The sequence below is a fragment of the Lithobates pipiens genome, unplaced genomic scaffold, assembly GCF_037356315.1.
Source record: "Lithobates pipiens isolate NorthernLeopardFrog02 unplaced genomic scaffold, aLitPip1_a1.2 Scaffold_1, whole genome shotgun sequence".
Taxonomy (NCBI): Eukaryota; Metazoa; Chordata; class Amphibia; order Anura; family Ranidae; genus Lithobates; species Lithobates pipiens.
Genome location: NW_027507685.1, coordinates 62,423,280 through 62,444,074, shown reverse-complemented (window position 1 = coordinate 62,444,074; position 20,795 = coordinate 62,423,280). Strand labels below are relative to the sequence as shown.

At 42.8% G+C, this 20,795-nt stretch overlaps 19 non-coding genes across 19 annotated transcripts; 9 read left to right on the top strand and 10 right to left on the bottom strand.

The window, feature by feature from the left end:
- The first annotated feature begins 1,055 nt into the window (after window positions 1-1,055).
- On the top strand, window positions 1,056-1,165 carry TRNAL-CAA (transfer RNA leucine (anticodon CAA)). Its single transcript has 2 exons — window positions 1,056-1,093; window positions 1,120-1,165. It is a non-coding gene; the product is annotated as a tRNA-Leu (tRNA).
- Window positions 1,166-1,781: 616 nt separating this feature from the next.
- On the bottom strand, window positions 1,782-1,854 carry TRNAR-UCG (transfer RNA arginine (anticodon UCG)). The gene has a single exon. It is a non-coding gene; the product is annotated as a tRNA-Arg (tRNA).
- Window positions 1,855-2,126: 272 nt separating this feature from the next.
- On the top strand, window positions 2,127-2,236 carry TRNAL-CAA (transfer RNA leucine (anticodon CAA)). Its single transcript has 2 exons — window positions 2,127-2,164; window positions 2,191-2,236. It is a non-coding gene; the product is annotated as a tRNA-Leu (tRNA).
- A 616-nt stretch (window positions 2,237-2,852) lies between these two features.
- Window positions 2,853-2,925, bottom strand: TRNAR-UCG (transfer RNA arginine (anticodon UCG)). Its single transcript has one exon. It is a non-coding gene; the product is annotated as a tRNA-Arg (tRNA).
- Window positions 2,926-4,994: 2,069 nt separating this feature from the next.
- On the bottom strand, window positions 4,995-5,067 carry TRNAR-UCG (transfer RNA arginine (anticodon UCG)). The gene has a single exon. It is a non-coding gene; the product is annotated as a tRNA-Arg (tRNA).
- A 2,069-nt stretch (window positions 5,068-7,136) lies between these two features.
- TRNAR-UCG (transfer RNA arginine (anticodon UCG)) lies at window positions 7,137-7,209 on the bottom strand. Its single transcript has one exon. It is a non-coding gene; the product is annotated as a tRNA-Arg (tRNA).
- A 272-nt stretch (window positions 7,210-7,481) lies between these two features.
- On the top strand, window positions 7,482-7,591 carry TRNAL-CAA (transfer RNA leucine (anticodon CAA)). Its single transcript has 2 exons — window positions 7,482-7,519; window positions 7,546-7,591. It is a non-coding gene; the product is annotated as a tRNA-Leu (tRNA).
- Window positions 7,592-9,623: 2,032 nt separating this feature from the next.
- Window positions 9,624-9,733, top strand: TRNAL-CAA (transfer RNA leucine (anticodon CAA)). Its single transcript has 2 exons — window positions 9,624-9,661; window positions 9,688-9,733. It is a non-coding gene; the product is annotated as a tRNA-Leu (tRNA).
- A 616-nt stretch (window positions 9,734-10,349) lies between these two features.
- On the bottom strand, window positions 10,350-10,422 carry TRNAR-UCG (transfer RNA arginine (anticodon UCG)). The gene has a single exon. It is a non-coding gene; the product is annotated as a tRNA-Arg (tRNA).
- A 272-nt stretch (window positions 10,423-10,694) lies between these two features.
- On the top strand, window positions 10,695-10,804 carry TRNAL-CAA (transfer RNA leucine (anticodon CAA)). Its single transcript has 2 exons — window positions 10,695-10,732; window positions 10,759-10,804. It is a non-coding gene; the product is annotated as a tRNA-Leu (tRNA).
- Window positions 10,805-11,420: 616 nt separating this feature from the next.
- TRNAR-UCG (transfer RNA arginine (anticodon UCG)) lies at window positions 11,421-11,493 on the bottom strand. Its single transcript has one exon. It is a non-coding gene; the product is annotated as a tRNA-Arg (tRNA).
- A 998-nt stretch (window positions 11,494-12,491) lies between these two features.
- On the bottom strand, window positions 12,492-12,564 carry TRNAR-UCG (transfer RNA arginine (anticodon UCG)). Its single transcript has one exon. It is a non-coding gene; the product is annotated as a tRNA-Arg (tRNA).
- A 272-nt stretch (window positions 12,565-12,836) lies between these two features.
- Window positions 12,837-12,946, top strand: TRNAL-CAA (transfer RNA leucine (anticodon CAA)). The gene is made up of 2 exons: window positions 12,837-12,874; window positions 12,901-12,946. It is a non-coding gene; the product is annotated as a tRNA-Leu (tRNA).
- Window positions 12,947-13,562: 616 nt separating this feature from the next.
- Window positions 13,563-13,635, bottom strand: TRNAR-UCG (transfer RNA arginine (anticodon UCG)). Its single transcript has one exon. It is a non-coding gene; the product is annotated as a tRNA-Arg (tRNA).
- A 272-nt stretch (window positions 13,636-13,907) lies between these two features.
- On the top strand, window positions 13,908-14,017 carry TRNAL-CAA (transfer RNA leucine (anticodon CAA)). The gene is made up of 2 exons: window positions 13,908-13,945; window positions 13,972-14,017. It is a non-coding gene; the product is annotated as a tRNA-Leu (tRNA).
- A 616-nt stretch (window positions 14,018-14,633) lies between these two features.
- On the bottom strand, window positions 14,634-14,706 carry TRNAR-UCG (transfer RNA arginine (anticodon UCG)). The gene has a single exon. It is a non-coding gene; the product is annotated as a tRNA-Arg (tRNA).
- Window positions 14,707-14,978: 272 nt separating this feature from the next.
- Window positions 14,979-15,088, top strand: TRNAL-CAA (transfer RNA leucine (anticodon CAA)). The gene is made up of 2 exons: window positions 14,979-15,016; window positions 15,043-15,088. It is a non-coding gene; the product is annotated as a tRNA-Leu (tRNA).
- A 961-nt stretch (window positions 15,089-16,049) lies between these two features.
- On the top strand, window positions 16,050-16,159 carry TRNAL-CAA (transfer RNA leucine (anticodon CAA)). Its single transcript has 2 exons — window positions 16,050-16,087; window positions 16,114-16,159. It is a non-coding gene; the product is annotated as a tRNA-Leu (tRNA).
- Window positions 16,160-16,775: 616 nt separating this feature from the next.
- Window positions 16,776-16,848, bottom strand: TRNAR-UCG (transfer RNA arginine (anticodon UCG)). The gene has a single exon. It is a non-coding gene; the product is annotated as a tRNA-Arg (tRNA).
- Window positions 16,849-20,795: the final 3,947 nt, after the last annotated feature.

Here is a 20,795-nt window from a genome sequence, read left to right as displayed (position 1 = left end):
GGTCTAAGGCGCCAGACTCAAGAGCTGTTTCTTCACATTGTGTGGGTGTTCTGGTCTCCAAATGGAGGCGTGGCTTCAAATCCCACTTCTGACAATCTGTTTACACATTTAGCTTGAACTACAATCACCACTCCCGCTGTGTTTTCATGCTACCATGTCACCGACAAAAAAACATGAAAAAAAATCCAAAAACTTTGCACATCCTACATAAAGATCAAATTCTTGAGGAAAATATGCTAGACCATGCTGTTAAATCTGTCATTTAAAGTGCAACTTTAGTCAGAAAAGTAAGTCCTGCTACATCTCTTCCGGTTGTCCCATTTTGCATATATACTCATGTAAAACATTTAAAAATATGGTTCTATACACTTTGAAATCCAGTAATACGCTGTTTCAACCTGCTCTGCACATACTCAGTTGCTCTCCCATTTTAGGCATATTTAAGTTATGACACCAGCCATTTGATGATTTGATAGTTTGGTTGAGAACACAAGCAAATGGGACAGTTATCAATCCCGGGATTCAAGGCATGTAACTGTGTTTTGAAACCCTTAAATCAATTGGTTTACTTCCACTTTATGATTTACTTCTGTTTGGAGGCTCTGGGCTTCAGCAAATTGGAAGCCTCCAGCAAGAAGCACGTTGTTATGGCTAAAGCAAGAATTTACGAGTGAAGGTCACAGGAAGGAACTGGAAAGCAGCATAGAAAACAACCACGAAAGGACTCGAACGCTCAATCTTCTGATCCGAAGCCTTACGCCTAATCCATTAGGCCACGCGGTCTGCCACAAGGACATGATTCTGGTTTGTGGCGCCCGGATCAACCAAACAGTCGAAGATCACCTGGGACATCTTCTACTTTTTTTGCTCAAGGAGATTTGGTAGAAAGGATCTGAAATGTATGACTTGGTGCAAGGTCATGCTTTAAGAAGTGCATTTGCAAAAGGGCCTAGGTTCAGAGTGTTCATACAGCTCCTTGACAATGGTAATAGATCAATAGAGTACCACGAGTACATGATATTTCCAGAGGAAGCCATAGCACCTCAATATATCTTGTCAGGATGGCCGAGTGGTCTAAGGCGCCAGACTCAAGAACTGTTTCTTCACGTTGTGTGGGTGTTCTGGTCTCCAAATGGAGGCGTGGGTTCAAATCCCACTTCTGACAATCTGTTTACACATTTAGCTTGAACTACAATCACCACTCCCGCTGTGTTTTCATGCTACCATGTCACCGACAAAAAAACATGAAAAAAAATCCAAAAACTTTGCACATCCTACATAAAGATCAAATTCTTGAGGAAAATCTGCTAGACCATGCTGTTAAATCTGTCATTTAAAGTGCAACTTTAGTCAGAAAAGTAAGTCCTGCTACATCTCTTCCGGTTGTCCCATTTTGCATATATACTCATGTAAAACATTAAAAAATATGCTTCTATACACTTTGAAATCCAGTAATACGCTGTTTCAACCTGCTCTGCACATACTCAGTTGCTCTCCCATTTTAGGCATATTTAAGTTATGACACCAGCCATTTGATGATTTGATAGTTTGGTTGAGAACACAAGCAAATGGGACAGTTATCAATCCCGGGATTCCAGGCATGTAACTGTGTTTTGAAACCCTTAAATCAATTGGTTTACTTCCACTTTATGATTTACTTCTGTTTGGAGGCTCTGGGCTTCAGCAAATTGGAAGCCTCCAGCAAGAAGCACGTTGTTATGGCTAAAGCAAGAATTTACGAGTGAAGGTCACAGGAAGGAACTGGAAAGCAGCATAGAAAACGACCACGAAGGGACTCGAACCCTCAATCTTCTGATCCGAAGTCAGACGCCTTATCCATTAGGCCACGCGGTCTGCCACAAGGACATGATTCTGGTTTGTGGCGCCCGGATCAACCAAACACTCGAAGATCACCTGGGACATCTTCTACTTTTTTTGCTCAAGGAGATTTAGTAGAAAGGATCTGAAATGTATGACTTGGTGCAAGGTCATGCTTTAAGAAGTGCATTTGCAAAAGGGCCTAGGTTCAGAGTGTTCATACAGCTCCTTGACAATGGTAATAGATCAATAGAGTACCACGAGTAGATGATATTTCCAGAGGAAGCCATAGCACCTCAATATATCTTGTCAGGATGGCCGAGTGGTCTAAGGCGCCAGACTCAAGAGCTGTTTCTTCACATTGTGTGGGTGTTCTGGTCTCCAAATGGAGGCGTGGGTTCAAATCCCACTTCTGACAATCTGTTTACACATTTAGCTTGAACTACAATCACCACTCCCGCTGTGTTTTCATGCTACCATGTCACCGACAAAAAAACATGAAAAAAAATCCAAAAACTTTGCACATCCTACATAAAGATCAAATTCTTGAGGAAAATCTGCTAGACCATGCTGTTAAATCTGTCATTTAAAGTGCAACTTTAGTCAGAAAAGTAAGTCCTGCTACATCTCTTCCGGTTGTCCCATTTTGCATATATACTCATGTAAAACATTAAAAAATATGCTTCTATACACTTTGAAATCCAGTAATACGCTGTTTCAACCTGCTCTGCACATACTCAGTTGCTCTCCCATTTTAGGCATATTTAAGTTATGACACCAGCCATTTGATGATTTGATAGTTTGGTTGAGAACACAAGCAAATGGGACAGTTATCAATCCCGGGATTCAAGGCATGTAACTGTGTTTTGAAACCCTTAAATCAATTGGTTTACTTCCACTTTACGATTTACTTCTGTTTGGAGGCTCTGGGCTTCAGCAAATTGGAAGCCTCCAGCAAGAAGCACGTTGTTATGGCTAAAGCAAGAATTTACGAGTGAAGGTCACAGGAAGGAACTGGAAAGCAGCATAGAAAACGACCACGAAGGGACTCGAACCCTCAATCTTCTGATCCGAAGTCAGACGCCTTATCCATTAGGCCACGCGGTCTGCCACAAGGACATGATTCTGGTTTGTGGCGCCCGGATCAACCAAACAGTCGAAGATCACCTGGGACATCTTCTACTTTTTTTGCTCAAGGAGATTTGGTAGAAAGGATCTGAAATGTATGACTTGGTGCAAGGTCATGCTTTAAGAAGTGCATTTGCAAAAGGGCCTAGGTTCAGAGTGTTCATACAGCTCCTTGACAATGGTAATAGATCAATAGAGTACCACGAGTAGATGATATTTCCAGAGGAAGCCATAGCACCTCAATATATCTTGTCAGGATGGCCGAGTGGTCTAAGGCGCCAGACTCAAGAGCTGTTTCTTCACATTGTGTGGGTGTTCTGGTCTCCAAATGGAGGCATGGGTTCAAATCCCACTTCTGACAATCTGTTTACACATTTAGCTTGAACTACAATCACCACTCCCGCTGTGTTTTCATGCTACCATGTCACCGACAAAAAAACATGAAAAAAAATCCAAAAACTTTGCACATCCTACATAAAGATCAAATTCTTGAGGAAAATCTGCTAGACCATGCTGTTAAATCTGTCATTTAAAGTGCAACTTTAGTCAGAAAAGTAAGTCCTGCTACATCTCTTCCGGTTGTCCCATTTTGCATATATACTCATGTAAAACATTAAAAAATATGCTTCTATACACTTTGAAATCCAGTAATACGCTGTTTCAACCTGCTCTGCACATACTCAGTTGCTCTCCCATTTTAGGCATATTTAAGTTATGACACCAGCCATTTGATGATTTGATAGTTTGGTTGAGAACACAAGCAAATGGGACAGTTATCAATCCTGGGATTCAAGGCATGTAACTGTGTTTTGAAACCCTTAAATCAATTGGTTTACTTCCACTTTATGATTTACTTCTGTTTGGAGGCTCTGGGCTTCAGCAAATTGGAAGCCTCCAGCAAGAAGCACGTTGTTATGGCTAAAGCAAGAATTTACGAGTGAAGGTCACAGGAAGGAACTGGAAAGCAGCATAGAAAACGACCACGAAGGGACTCGAACCCTCAATCTTCTGATCCGAAGTCAGACGCCTTATCCATTAGGCCATGCGGTCTGCCACAAGGACATGATTCTGGTTTGTGGCGCCCGGATCAACCAAACACTCGAAGATCACCTGGGACATCTTCTACTTTTTTTGCTCAAGGAGATTTGGTAGAAAGGATCTGAAATGTATGACTTGGTGCAAGGTCATGCTTTAAGAAGTGCATTTGCAAAAGGGCCTAGGTTCAGAGTGTTCATACAGCTCCTTGACAATGGTAATAGATCAATAGAGTACCACGAGTAGATGATATTTCCAGAGGAAGCCATAGCACCTCAATATATCTTGTCAGGATGGCCGAGTGGTCTAAGGCGCCAGATTCAAGAGCTGTTTCTTCACATTGTGTGGGTGTTCTGGTCTCCAAATGGAGGCGTGGGTTCAAATCCCACTTCTGACAATCTGTTTACACATTTAGCTTGAACTACAATCACCACTCCCGCTGTGTTTTCATGCTACCATGTCACCGACAAAAAAACATGAAAAAAAATCCAAAAACTTTGCACATCCTACATAAAGATCAAATTCTTGAGGAAAATCTGCTAGACCATGCTGTTAAATCTGTCATTTAAAGTGCAACTTTAGTCAGAAAAGTAAGTCCTGCTACATCTCTTCCGGTTGTCCCATTTTGCATATATACTCATGTAAAACATTAAAAAATATGCTTCTATACACTTTGAAATCCAGTAATACGCTGTTTCAACCTGCTCTGCACATACTCAGTTGCTCTCCCATTTTAGGCATATTTAAGTTATGACACCAGCCATTTGATGATTTGATAGTTTGGTTGAGAACACAAGCAAATGGGACAGTTATCAATCCCGGGATTCAAGGCATGTAACTGTGTTTTGAAACCCTTAAATCAATTGGTTTACTTCCACTTTACGATTTACTTCTGTTTGGAGGCTCTGGGCTTCAGCAAATTGGAAGCCTCCAGCAAGAAGCACGTTGTTATGGCTAAAGCAAGAATTTACGAGTGAAGGTCACAGGAAGGAACTGGAAAGCAGCATAGAAAACGACCACGAAGGGACTCGAACCCTCAATCTTCTGATCCGAAGTCAGACGCCTTATCCATTAGGCCACGCGGTCTGCCACAAGGACATGATTCTGGTTTGTGGCGCCCGGATCAACCAAACAGTCGAAGATCACCTGGGACATCTTCTACTTTTTTTGCTCAAGGAGATTTGGTAGAAAGGATCTGAAATGTATGACTTGGTGCAAGGTCATGCTTTAAGAAGTGCATTTGCAAAAGGGCCTAGGTTCAGAGTGTTCATACAGCTCCTTGACAATGGTAATAGATCAATAGAGTACCACGAGTAGATGATATTTCCAGAGGAAGCCATAGCACCTCAATATATCTTGTCAGGATGGCCGAGTGGTCTAAGGCGCCAGACTCAAGAGCTGTTTCTTCACATTGTGTGGGTGTTCTGGTCTCCAAATGGAGGCATGGGTTCAAATCCCACTTCTGACAATCTGTTTACACATTTAGCTTGAACTACAATCACCACTCCCGCTGTGTTTTCATGCTACCATGTCACCGACAAAAAAACATGAAAAAAAATCCAAAAACTTTGCACATCCTACATAAAGATCAAATTCTTGAGGAAAATCTGCTAGACCATGCTGTTAAATCTGTCATTTAAAGTGCAACTTTAGTCAGAAAAGTAAGTCCTGCTACATCTCTTCCGGTTGTCCCATTTTGCATATATACTCATGTAAAACATTAAAAAATATGCTTCTATACACTTTGAAATCCAGTAATACGCTGTTTCAACCTGCTCTGCACATACTCAGTTGCTCTCCCATTTTAGGCATATTTAAGTTATGACACCAGCCATTTGATGATTTGATAGTTTGGTTGAGAACACAAGCAAATGGGACAGTTATCAATCCTGGGATTCAAGGCATGTAACTGTGTTTTGAAACCCTTAAATCAATTGGTTTACTTCCACTTTATGATTTACTTCTGTTTGGAGGCTCTGGGCTTCAGCAAATTGGAAGCCTCCAGCAAGAAGCACGTTGTTATGGCTAAAGCAAGAATTTACGAGTGAAGGTCACAGGAAGGAACTGGAAAGCAGCATAGAAAACGACCACGAAGGGACTCGAACCCTCAATCTTCTGATCCGAAGTCAGACGCCTTATCCATTAGGCCATGCGGTCTGCCACAAGGACATGATTCTGGTTTGTGGCGCCCGGATCAACCAAACACTCGAAGATCACCTGGGACATCTTCTACTTTTTTTGCTCAAGGAGATTTGGTAGAAAGGATCTGAAATGTATGACTTGGTGCAAGGTCATGCTTTAAGAAGTGCATTTGCAAAAGGGCCTAGGTTCAGAGTGTTCATACAGCTCCTTGACAATGGTAATAGATCAATAGAGTACCACGAGTAGATGATATTTCCAGAGGAAGCCATAGCACCTCAATATATCTTGTCAGGATGGCCGAGTGGTCTAAGGCGCCAGATTCAAGAGCTGTTTCTTCACATTGTGTGGGTGTTCTGGTCTCCAAATGGAGGCGTGGGTTCAAATCCCACTTCTGACAATCTGTTTACACATTTAGCTTGAACTACAATCACCACTCCCGCTGTGTTTTCATGCTACCATGTCACCGACAAAAAAACATGAAAAAAAATCCAAAAACTTTGCACATCCTACATAAAGATCAAATTCTTGAGGAAAATCTGCTAGACCATGCTGTTAAATCTGTCATTTAAAGTGCAACTTTAGTCAGAAAAGTAAGTCCTGCTACATCTCTTCCGGTTGTCCCATTTTGCATATATACTCATGTAAAACATTAAAAAATATGCTTCTATACACTTTGAAATCCAGTAATACGCTGTTTCAACCTGCTCTGCACATACTCAGTTGCTCTCCCATTTTAGGCATATTTAAGTTATGACACCAGCCATTTGATGATTTGATAGTTTGGTTGAGAACACAAGCAAATGGGACAGTTATCAATCCTGGGATTCAAGGCATGTAACTGTGTTTTGAAACCCTTAAATCAATTGGTTTACTTCCACTTTATGATTTACTTCTGTTTGGAGGCTCTGGGCTTCAGCAAATTGGAAGCCTCCAGCAAGAAGCACGTTGTTATGTCTAAAGCAAGAATTTACGAGTGAAGGTCACAGGAAGGAACTGGAAAGCAGCATAGAAAACGACCACGAAGGGACTCGAACCCTCAATCTTCTGATCCGAAGTCAGACGCCTTATCCATTAGGCCACGCGGTCTGCCACAAGGACCTGATTCTGGTTTGTGGCGCCCGGATCAACCAAACACTCGAAGATCACCTGGGACATCTTCTACTTTTTTTGCTCAAGGAGATTTGGTAGAAAGGATCTGAAATGTATGACTTGGTGCAAGGTCATGCTTTAAGAAGTGCATTTGCAAAAGGGCCTAGGTTCAGAGTGTTCATACAGCTCCTTGACAATGGTAATAGATCAATAGAGTACCACGAGTAGATTATATTTCCAGAGGAAGCCATAGCACCTCAATATATCTTGTCAGGATGGCCGAGTGGTCTAAGGCGCCAGACTCAAGAGCTGTTTCTTCACATTGTGTGGGTGTTCTGGTCTCCAAATGGAGGCGTGGGTTCAAATCCCACTTCTGACAATCTGTTTACACATTTAGCTTGAACTACAATCACCACTCCCGCTGTGTTTTCATGCTACCATGTCACCGACAAAAAAACATGAAAAAAAATCCAAAAACTTTGCACATCCTACATAAAGATCAAATTCTTGAGGAAAATCTGCTAGACCATGCTGTTAAATCTGTCATTTAAAGTGCAACTTTAGTCAGAAAAGTAAGTCCTGCTACATCTCTTCCGGTTGTCCCATTTTGCATATATACTCATGTAAAACATTTAAAAATATGGTTCTATACACTTTGAAATCCAGTAATACGCTGTTTCAACCTGCTCTGCACTTACTCAGTTGCTCTCCCATTTTAGGCATATTTAAGTTATGACACCAGCCATTTGATGATTTGATAGTTTGGTTGAGAACACAAGCAAATGGGACAGTTATCAATCCCGGGATTCCAGGCATGTAACTGTGTTTTGAAACCCTTAAATCAATTGGTTTACTTCCACTTTATGATTTACTTCTGTTTGGAGGCTCTGGGCTTCAGCAAATTGGAAGCCTCCAGCAAGAAGCACGTTGTTATGGCTAAAGCAAGAATTTACGAGTGAAGGTCACAGGAAGGAACTGGAAAGCAGCATAGAAAACGACCACGAAGGGACTTGAACCCTCAATCTTCTGATCCGAAGTCAGACGCCTTATCCATTAGGCCACGCGGTCTGCCACAAGGACATGATTCTGGTTTGTGGCGCCCGGATCAACCAAACACTCGAAGATCACCTGGGACATCTTCTACTTTTTTTGCTCAAGGAGATTTGGTAGAAAGGATCTGAAATGTATGACTTGGTGCAAGGTCATGCTTTAAGAAGTGCATTTGCAAAAGGGCCTAGGTTCAGAGTGTTCATACAGCTCCTTGACAATGGTAATAGATCAATAGAGTACCACGAGTAGATGATATTTCCAGAGGAAGCCATAGCACCTCAATATATCTTGTCAGGATGGCCGAGTGGTCTAAGGCGCCAGACTCAAGAGCTGTTTCTTCACATTGTGTGGGTGTTCTGGTCTCCAAATGGAGGCGTGGCTTCAAATCCCACTTCTGACAATCTGTTTACACATTTAGCTTGAACTACAATCACCACTCCCGCTGTGTTTTCATGCTACCATGTCACCGACAAAAAAACATGAAAAAAAATCCAAAAACTTTGCACATCCTACATAAAGATCAAATTCTTGAGGAAAATCTGCTAGACCATGCTGTTAAATCTGTCATTTAAAGTGCAACTTTAGTCAGAAAAGTAAGTCCTGCTACATCTCTTCCGGTTGTCCCATTTTGCATATATACTCATGTAAAACATTTAAAAATATGGTTCTATACACTTTGAAATCCAGTAATACGCTGTTTCAACCTGCTCTGCACATACTCAGTTGCTCTCCCATTTTAGGCATATTTAAGTTATGACACCAGCCATTTGATGATTTGATAGTTTGGTTGAGAACACAAGCAAATGGGACAGTTATCAATCCCGGGATTCCAGGCATGTAACTGTGTTTTGAAACCCTTAAATCAATTGGTTTACTTCCACTTTATGATTTACTTCTGTTTGGAGGCTCTGGGCTTCAGCAAATTGGAAGCCTCCAGCAAGAAGCACGTTGTTATGGCTAAAGCAAGAATTTACGAGTGAAGGTCACAGGAAGGAACTGGAAAGCAGCATAGAAAACAACCACGAAAGGACTCGAACGCTCAATCTTCTGATCCGAAGCCTTACGCCTTATCCATTAGGCCACGCGGTCTGCCACAAGGACATGATTCTGGTTTGTGGCGCCCGGATCAACCAAACAGTCGAAGATCACCTGGGACATCTTCTACTTTTTTTGCTCAAGGAGATTTGGTAGAAAGGATCTGAAATGTATGACTTGGTGCAAGGTCATGCTTTAAGAAGTGCATTTGCAAAAGGGCCTAGGTTCAGAGTGTTCATACAGCTCCTTGACAATGGTAATAGATCAATAGAGTACCACGAGTACATGATATTTCCAGAGGAAGCCATAGCACCTCAATATATCTTGTCAGGATGGCCGAGTGGTCTAAGGCGCCAGACTCAAGAACTGTTTCTTCACGTTGTGTGGGTGTTCTGGTCTCCAAATGGAGGCGTGGGTTCAAATCCCACTTCTGACAATCTGTTTACACATTTAGCTTGAACTACAATCACCACTCCCGCTGTGTTTTCATGCTACCATGTCACCGACAAAAAAACATGAAAAAAAATCCAAAAACTTTGCACATCCTACATAAAGATCAAATTCTTGAGGAAAATCTGCTAGACCATGCTGTTAAATCTGTCATTTAAAGTGACACTTTAGTCAGAAAAGTAAGTCCTGCTACATCTCTTCCGGTTGTCCCATTTTGCATATATACTCATGTAAAACATTAAAAAATATGGTTCTATACACTTTGAAATCCAGTAATACGCTGTTTCAACCTGCTCTGCACATACTCAGTTGCTCTCCCATTTTAGGCATATTTAAGTTATGACACCAGCCATTTGATGATTTGATAGTTTGGTTGAGAACACAAGCAAATGGGACAGTTATCAATCCCGGGATTCCAGGCATGTAACTGTGTTTTGAAACCCTTAAATCAATTGGTTTACTTCCACTTTATGATTTACTTCTGTTTGGAGGCTCTGGGCTTCAGCAAATTGGAAGCCTCCAGCAAGAAGCACGTTGTTATGGCTAAAGCAAGAATTTACGAGTGAAGGTCACAGGAAGGAACTGGAAAGCAGCATAGAAAACGACCACGAAGGGACTCGAACCCTCAATCTTCTGATCCGAAGTCAGACGCCTTATCCATTAGGCCACGCGGTCTGCCACAAGGACATGATTCTGGTTTGTGGCGCCCGGATCAACCAAACACTCGAAGATCACCTGGGACATCTTCTACTTTTTTTGCTCAAGGAGATTTGGTAGAAAGGATCTGAAATGTATGACTTGGTGCAAGGTCATGCTTTAAGAAGTGCATTTGCAAAAGGGCCTAGGTTCAGAGTGTTCATACAGCTCCTTGACAATGGTAATAGATCAATAGAGTACCACGAGTAGATGATATTTCCAGAGGAAGCCATAGCACCTCAATATATCTTGTCAGGATGGCCGAGTGGTCTAAGGCGCCAGACTCAAGAGCTGTTTCTTCACATTGTGTGGGTGTTCTGGTCTCCAAATGGAGGCGTGGGTTCAAATCCCACTTCTGACAATCTGTTTACACATTTAGCTTGAACTACAATCACCACTCCCGCTGTGTTTTCATGCTACCATGTCACCGACAAAAAAACATGAAAAAAAATCCAAAAACTTTGCACATCCTACATAAAGATCAAATTCTTGAGGAAAATCTGCTAGACCATGCTGTTAAATCTGTCATTTAAAGTGCAACTTTAGTCAGAAAAGTAAGTCCTGCTACATCTCTTCCGGTTGTCCCATTTTGCATATATACTCATGTAAAACATTAAAAAATATGCTTCTATACACTTTGAAATCCAGTAATACGCTGTTTCAACCTGCTCTGCACATACTCAGTTGCTCTCCCATTTTAGGCATATTTAAGTTATGACACCAGCCATTTGATGATTTGATAGTTTGGTTGAGAACACAAGCAAATGGGACAGTTATCAATCCCGGGATTCAAGGCATGTAACTGTGTTTTGAAACCCTTAAATCAATTGGTTTACTTCCACTTTATGATTTACTTCTGTTTGGAGGCTCTGGGCTTCAGCAAATTGGAAGCCTCCAGCAAGAAGCACGTTGTTATGGCTAAAGCAAGAATTTACGAGTGAAGGTCACAGGAAGGAACTGGAAAGCAGCATAGAAAACGACCACGAAGGGACTCGAACCCTCAATCTTCTGATCCGAAGTCAGACGCCTTATCCATTAGGCCACGCGGTCTGCCACAAGGACATGATTCTGGTTTGTGGCGCCCGGATCAACCAAACAGTCGAAGATCACCTGGGACATCTTCTACTTTTTTTGCTCAAGGAGATTTGGTAGAAAGGATCTGAAATGTATGACTTGGTGCAAGGTCATGCTTTAAGAAGTGCATTTGCAAAAGGGCCTAGGTTCAGAGTGTTCATACAGCTCCTTGACAATGGTAATAGATCAATAGAGTACCACGAGTAGATGATATTTCCAGAGGAAGCCATAGCACCTCAATATATCTTGTCAGGATGGCCGAGTGGTCTAAGGCGCCAGACTCAAGAGCTGTTTCTTCACATTGTGTGGGTGTTCTGGTCTCCAAATGGAGGCATGGGTTCAAATCCCACTTCTGACAATCTGTTTACACATTTAGCTTGAACTACAATCACCACTCCCGCTGTGTTTTCATGCTACCATGTCACCGACAAAAAAACATGAAAAAAAATCCAAAAACTTTGCACATCCTACATAAAGATCAAATTCTTGAGGAAAATCTGCTAGACCATGCTGTTAAATCTGTCATTTAAAGTGCAACTTTAGTCAGAAAAGTAAGTCCTGCTACATCTCTTCCGGTTGTCCCATTTTGCATATATACTCATGTAAAACATTAAAAAATATGCTTCTATACACTTTGAAATCCAGTAATACGCTGTTTCAACCTGCTCTGCACATACTCAGTTGCTCTCCCATTTTAGGCATATTTAAGTTATGACACCAGCCATTTGATGATTTGATAGTTTGGTTGAGAACACAAGCAAATGGGACAGTTATCAATCCTGGGATTCAAGGCATGTAACTGTGTTTTGAAACCCTTAAATCAATTGGTTTACTTCCACTTTATGATTTACTTCTGTTTGGAGGCTCTGGGCTTCAGCAAATTGGAAGCCTCCAGCAAGAAGCACGTTGTTATGGCTAAAGCAAGAATTTACGAGTGAAGGTCACAGGAAGGAACTGGAAAGCAGCATAGAAAACGACCACGAAGGGACTCGAACCCTCAATCTTCTGATCCGAAGTCAGACGCCTTATCCATTAGGCCACGCGGTCTGCCACAAGGACATGATTCTGGTTTGTGGCGCCCGGATCAACCAAACAGTCGAAGATCACCTGGGACATCTTCTACTTTTTTTGCTCAAGGAGATTTGGTAGAAAGGATCTGAAATGTATGACTTGGTGCAAGGTCATGCTTTAAGAAGTGCATTTGCAAAAGGGCCTAGGTTCAGAGTGTTCATACAGCTCCTTGACAATGGTAATAGATCAATAGAGTACCACGAGTAGATGATATTTCCAGAGGAAGCCATAGCACCTCAATATATCTTGTCAGGATGGCCGAGTGGTCTAAGGCGCCAGACTCAAGAGCTGTTTCTTCACATTGTGTGGGTGTTCTGGTCTCCAAATGGAGGCGTGGGTTCAAATCCCACTTCTGACAATCTGTTTACACATTTAGCTTGAACTACAATCACCACTCCCGCTGTGTTTTCATGCTACCATGTCACCGACAAAAAAACATGAAAAAAAATCCAAAAACTTTGCACATCCTACATAAAGATCAAATTCTTGAGGAAAATCTGCTAGACCATGCTGTTAAATCTGTCATTTAAAGTGCAACTTTAGTCAGAAAAGTAAGTCCTGCTACATCTCTTCCGGTTGTCCCATTTTGCATATATACTCATGTAAAACATTAAAAAATATGCTTCTATACACTTTGAAATCCAGTAATACGCTGTTTCAACCTGCTCTGCACATACTCAGTTGCTCTCCCATTTTAGGCATATTTAAGTTATGACACCAGCCATTTGATGATTTGATAGTTTGGTTGAGAACACAAGCAAATGGGACAGTTATCAATCCTGGGATTCAAGGCATGTAACTGTGTTTTGAAACCCTTAAATCAATTGGTTTACTTCCACTTTATGATTTACTTCTGTTTGGAGGCTCTGGGCTTCAGCAAATTGGAAGCCTCCAGCAAGAAGCACGTTGTTATGTCTAAAGCAAGAATTTACGAGTGAAGGTCACAGGAAGGAACTGGAAAGCAGCATAGAAAACGACCACGAAGGGACTCGAACCCTCAATCTTCTGATCCGAAGTCAGACGCCTTATCCATTAGGCCACGCGGTCTGCCACAAGGACCTGATTCTGGTTTGTGGCGCCCGGATCAACCAAACACTCGAAGATCACCTGGGACATCTTCTACATTTTTTGCTCAAGGAGATTTGGTAGAAAGGATCTGAAATGTATGACTTGGTGCAAGGTCATGCTTTAAGAAGTGCATTTGCAAAAGGGCCTAGGTTCAGAGTGTTCATACAGCTCCTTGACAATGGTAATAGATCAATAGAGTACCACGAGTAGATTATATTTCCAGAGAAAGCCATAGCACCTCAATATATCTTGTCAGGATGGCCGAGTGGTCTAAGGCGCCAGACTCAAGAGCTGTTTCTTCACATTGTGTGGGTGTTCTGGTCTCCAAATGGAGGCGTGGGTTCAAATCCCACTTCTGACAATCTGTTTACACATTTAGCTTGAACTACAATCACCACTCCCGCTGTGTTTTCATGCTACCATGTCACCGACAAAAAAACATGAAAAAAAATCCAAAAACTTTGCACATCCTACATAAAGATCAAATTCTTGAGGAAAATCTGCTAGACCATGCTGTTAAATCTGTCATTTAAAGTGCAACTTTAGTCAGAAAAGTAAGTCCTGCTACATCTCTTCCGGTTGTCCCATTTTGCATATATACTCATGTAAAACATTTAAAAATATGGTTCTATACACTTTGAAATCCAGTAATACGCTGTTTCAACCTGCTCTGCACTTACTCAGTTGCTCTCCCATTTTAGGCATATTTAAGTTATGACACCAGCCATTTGATGATTTGATAGTTTGGTTGAGAACACAAGCAAATGGGACAGTTATCAATCCCGGGATTCCAGGCATGTAACTGTGTTTTGAAACCCTTAAATCAATTGGTTTACTTCCACTTTATGATTTACTTCTGTTTGGAGGCTCTGGGCTTCAGCAAATTGGAAGCCTCCAGCAAGAAGCACGTTGTTATGGCTAAAGCAAGAATTTACGAGTGAAGGTCACAGGAAGGAACTGGAAAGCAGCATAGAAAACGACCACGAAGGGACTCGAACCCTCAATCTTCTGATCCGAAGTCAGACGCCTTATCCATTAGGCCACGCGGTCTGCCACAAGGACATGATTCTGGTTTGTGGCGCCCGGATCAACCAAACAGTCGAAGGTCACCTGGGACATCTTCTACTTTTTTTGCTCAAGGAGATTTGGTAGAAAGGATCTGAAATGTATGACTTGGTGCAAGGTCATGCTTTAAGAAGTGCATTTGCAAAAGGGCCTAGGTTCAGAGTGTTCATACAGCTCCTTGACAATGGTAATAGATCAATAGAGTACCACGAGTACATGATATTTCCAGAGGAAGCCATAGCACCTCAATATATCTTGTCAGGATGGCCGAGTGGTCTAAGGCGCCAGACTCAAGAACTGTTTCTTCACGTTGTGTGGGTGTTCTGGTCTCCAAATGGAGGCGTGGGTTCAAATCCCACTTCTGACAATCTGTTTACACATTTAGCTTGAACTACAATCACCACTCCCGCTGTGTTTTCATGCTACCATGTCACCGACAAAAAAACATGAAAAAAAATCCAAAAACTTTGCACATCCTACATAAAGATCAAATTCTTGAGGAAAATCTGCTAGACCATGCTGTTAAATCTGTCATTTAAAGTGACACTTTAGTCAGAAAAGTAAGTCCTGCTACATCTCTTCCGGTTGTCCCATTTTGCATATATACTCATGTAAAACATTAAAAAATATGCTTCTATACACTTTGAAATCCAGTAATACGCTGTTTCAACCTGCTCTGCACATACTCAGTTGCTCTCCCATTTTAGGCATATTTAAGTTATGACACCAGCCATTTGATGATTTGATAGTTTGGTTGAGAACACAAGCAAATGGGACAGTTATCAATCCCGGGATTCCAGGCATGTAACTGTGTTTTGAAACCCTTAAATCAATTGGTTTACTTCCACTTTATGATTTACTTCTGTTTGGAGGCTCTGGGCTTCAGCAAATTGGAAGCCTCCAGCAAGAAGCACGTTGTTATGGCTAAAGCAAGAATTTACGAGTGAAGGTCACAGGAAGGAACTGGAAAGCAGCATAGAAAACGACCACAAAGGGACTCGAACCCTCAATCTTCTGATCCGAAGTCAGACGCCTTATCCATTAGGCCACGCGGTCTGCCACAAGGACATGATTCTGGTTTGTGGCGCCCGGATCAACCAAACACTCGAAGATCACCTGGGACATCTTCTACTTTTTTTGCTCAAGGAGATTTGGTAGAAAGGATCTGAAATGTATGACTTGGTGCAAGGTCATGCTTTAAGAAGTGCATTTGCAAAAGGGCCTAGGTTCAGAGTGTTCATACAGCTCCTTGACAATGGTAATAGATCAATAGAGTACCACGAGTAGATGATATTTCCAGAGGAAGCCATAGCACCTCAATATATCTTGTCAGGATGGCCGAGTGGTCTAAGGCGCCAGACTCAAGAGCTGTTTCTTCACATTGTGTGGGTGTTCTGGTCTCCAAATGGAGGCGTGGGTTCAAATCCCACTTCTGACAATCTGTTTACACATTTAGCTTGAACTACAATCACCACTCCCGCTGTGTTTTCATGCTACCATGTCACCGACAAAAAAACATGAAAAAAAATCCAAAAACTTTGCACATCCTACATAAAGATCAAATTCTTGAGGAAAATCTGCTAGACCATGCTGTTAAATCTGTCATTTAAAGTGCAACTTTAGTCAGAAAAGTAAATCCTGCTACATCTCTTCCGGTTGTCCCATTTTGCATATATACTCATGTAAAACATTAAAAAATATGCTTCTATACACTTTGAAATCCAGTAATACGCTGTTTCAACCTGCTCTGCACATACTCAGTTGCTCTCCCATTTTAGGCATATTTAAGTTATGACACCAGCCATTTGATGATTTGATAGTTTGGTTGAGAACACAAGCAAATGGGACAGTTATCAATCCCGGGATTCAAGGCATGTAACTGTGTTTTGAAACCCTTAAATCAATTGGTTTACTTCCACTTTATGATTTACTTCTGTTTGGAGGCTCTGGGCTTCAGCAAATTGGAAGCCTCCAGCAAGAAGCACGTTGTTATGGCTAAAGCAAGAATTTACAAGTGAAGGTCACAGGAAGGAACTGGAAAGCAGCATAGAAAACGACCACGAAGGGACTCGAACCCTCAATCTTCTGATCCGAAGTCAGACGCCTTATCCATTAGGCCACGCGGTCTGCCACAAGGACATGATTCTGGTTTGTGGCGCCCGGATCAACCAAACACTCGAAGATCACCTGGGACATCTTCTACATTTTTTGCTCAAGGAGATTTGGTAGAAAGGATCTGAAATGTATGACTTGGTGCAAGGTCATGCTTTAACCACTTGCCGACCGCCGCACGCCGATGTACGTCGGCAGAATGGCACGGGCAGGCATAAGCACATACATGTACGTCCTTTGCCTCCCGCGGGTCGGGGGCCCGATCGGGCCCCCGCCCGGTGCCTGCGGCGGTCGGTTTTCGTTCGGGAGCGATCCCGGACGAGGGGACGGCCATTCATTCATGGCCACCCCCTCGCGATCGCTCCCGACGAATGGAAATCCCCGGTGACATCACTTCCTCTCCTGTAATGTAAACACAGGAGAGGAAGTGATGTATTCTCTCCTCCGTGTCGGTATTTTTCGTTCCGACACGGAGGAGAGCGGATCAGTGAGTTGCACCAACACATCCCACACACAGTAGAACATGCCAGGCACACTCACACCCCCCCTTTACCCCCCGATCACCCCCCCAATTACCCCTGCCCCCCAGTCACAGTGACACCAATGTCATTTTTTTTTTTTTTTTTGCATTGGTGTCATTTGTGACTGTAATAACTGTTAGGGCAGTTAGGGTTAGCCCCCTTTAGTTCTAATGTACCCCCCTAACCCCCCCAATAAAGGTTTAACCCCGTGATCACCCCCCGTCGCCAGTGTCACTAAGGCTGGGTTCACATTGCAGCGGTTTATGAGAACGAATGTGATTCGCACCGCACTGCAGTGCAAATCACATCCGATCTCTGTGCGATTCGAGTTCAGCCATTCGCCGCACCCGCCGCACCCGCCGCACCCGCCGCAAATTCGCACGGGACCCTTTTTTTGGCCCGCAGCAGAATCGGATCGCATGGGTGTTCACACCATGCGATCCGAGTTTGCAGATCGCACTGCGATATGCGAACTGATCTGGGGGTGTCAGTAACATTTCACTGACACTCCCAGCAGTTCGCATAGGGCAGTGTGAACTGCCGCCGGGAGGCATGCGATGCGGGAACCCGCCGCGGATTCGCGGCGTTTCCGCATCGCTCCAGTGTGAACCCAGCCTAATAAGCGATCATTTTTCTGATCGCCGTATTAGTGTCACAGGTGACGCTAGTTAGGCAGGTAGGTATTTAGGTTCGCCGCAGCTTTTTATAGCGCTAGGGACCCCCATATACTACCGCATAAAGCCCCCTGATTGCCCCCTAGTTAACCCTTTCACCAGTGATCACCATATAACTGTTACAGGTGACGCTGGTTGGTTAGTTATTTTTTTATAGTTTCAGGGCACCCGCCATTTATTACCTAATAAAGGTTTAACCCCCTGATCACCCGGCAGGTGTCATTTGTGACTAATAACTGTTAGGGCAGTTAGGGTTAGCCCCCTTTAGTTCTAAGGTACCCCCCTAACCCCCCCAATAAAGGTTTAACCCCGTGATCACCCCCCGTCGCCAGTGTCACTAAGGCTGGGTTCACATTGCAGCGGTTTATGAGAACGGATGTGATTCGCACCGCACTGCAGTGCAAATCACATCCGATCTCTGTGCGATTCGAGTTCAGCTATACAGATAGTATGGCTGAATTCGTGTCGCACCCGCCGCACCCGCCGCAAACTCGCACGGGACCCTTTTTTTGGTCCGCAGCAGAATCGGATCGCATGGGTGTTCACACCATGCGATCCAAGTTTGCAGATCGCACTGCGATATGCGAACTGATCTGGGGGTGTCATTAACATTTCACTGACACTCCCAGCAGTTCGCATAGGGCAGTGTGAACTGCCGCCGGGAGGCATGCGATGCGGGAACCCGCCGCGCATTCGTGGCGTTCCCGCATCGCTCCAGTGTGAACCCAGCCTAATAAGCGATCGTTTTTCTGATCGCTGTATTAGTGTCACAGGTGACGCTAGTTAGGCAGGTAGGTATTTAGGTTCGCCGCAGCTTTTTATAGCGCCAGGGACCCCCATATACTACCGCATAAAGCCCCCTGATTGCCCCCTAGTTAACCCTTTCACCAGTGATCACCATATAACTGTTACAGGTGACGCTGGTTGGTTAGTTATTTTTTTATAGTTTCAGGGCACCCGCCATTTATTACCTAGTCTCACTAGTGTACCCCTAAATTTAGGGGTGTCTACTTTCTAAAATGGGGTCATTTGGGGGGGGGGGGGGGGTTTGTGCCATCTTGGCATTTTATGGCCTTCAAAACTGTAACGCCCTTAGAAAGCCTGAAGGCGGTGCTTGGTTTTTGGGGCCCCGTACGCGGCTAGGCTCCCAAAAAGTCCCACATATGTGGTATCCCCGTACTCAGGAGAAGCAGCAGAATTTATTTTGGGGTGTCATTTCACATATGCCCATGGCATGCGTGAGCAATATATCATTTAGTGACAACTTTGTGAAAAAAAAAAAAAAGTTTGTAATTTTCCCGCAACTTGTGCCAAAATATAAAATATTCCATGGACTCAACATGCCTCTCAGCAAATAGCTTGGGGTGTCTACTTTCTAAAATGGGGTCATTTGTGGGGGTTTTGTGCCATCTTGGCATTTTATGGCCTTCAAAACTGTAATAGGTAGTGAGAAGTGAACTCAAAAAATTACGCCCTTAGAAAGCCTGAAGGCGGTGCTTGGTTTTCGGGGCCCCGTACGCGGCTAGGCTCCCAAAAAGTCCCACATATGTGGTATCCCCGTACTCAGGAGAAGCAGCAGAATTTATTTTGGGGTGTCATTTCACATATGCCCATGGCATGCATGAGCAATATATCATTTAGTGACAACTTTGTGAAAAAAAAAAAAAAAAAAAAAAAGTTTGTAATTTTCCCGCAACTTGTGGCAAAATATAAAATATTCCATGGACTCAACATGCCTCTCAGCAAATAGCTTGGGGTGTCTACTTTCTAAAATGGGGTCATTTGTGGGGGTTTTGTGCCATCTTGGCATTTTATGGCCTTCAAAACTGTAATAGGTAGTGAGGCGTGAAATCAAAAATTTACGCCCTTAGAAAGCCTGAAGGCGGTGCTTGGTTTTCGGGGCCCTGTACGCGGCTAGGCTCCCAAAAAGTCCCACATATGTGGTATCCCCGTACTCAGGAGAAGCAGCAGAATTTATTTTGGGGTGTCATTTCACATACGCCCATAGCATGTGTGAGCAATATATCATTTAGTGACAACTTTGTGTAAAAAAAAAAAAAAAATTTTTTTTTTGTCATTATTCAATCGCTTGAGGCAAAAAAATAAAATATTCAATGGGCTCAACATGCCTCTTATCAATTTCCTTAGGGGGTCTACTTTCCAAAATGGGGTCATTTGGGGGGGTTTCGTACTGCCCTGTCATTTTAGCACCTCAAGAAATGAGATAGGCAGTCGTAAACTAAAAGCTGCGTAAATTCCAGAAAACGTACCTTAGTTTGTAGATGTGACAACTTTTGCGCAAACCAATAAATATACAATTATTGACTTTTTTTTTACCAAAGACATGTGGCTGAATACATTTTGGCCTAAATGTATGACTAAAATTGAGTTTATTGGATTTTTCTAATAACAAAAAGTAGAAAATATCATTTTTTTTCAAAATTTGCGGTCTTTTTACGTTTATATCGCAAAAAATAAAAATCGCAGAGGCAATCAAATACCATCAAAAGAAAGCTCTATTTGTGGGAAGAAAAGGACGCAAATTTTGTTTGGGTACAACATTGCATGACCGCGCAATTACCAGTTAAAGCAGCGCAGTGCCAAAGTGTAAAAAGACCTCTGGTCATTTACCAGCAAAATGGTCCGGTCTGAAAGTGGTTAAGAAGTGCATTTGCAAAAGGGCCTAGGTTCAGAGTGTTCATACAGCTCCTTGACAATGGTAATAGATCAATAGAGTACCACGAGTAGATGATATTTCCAGAGGAAG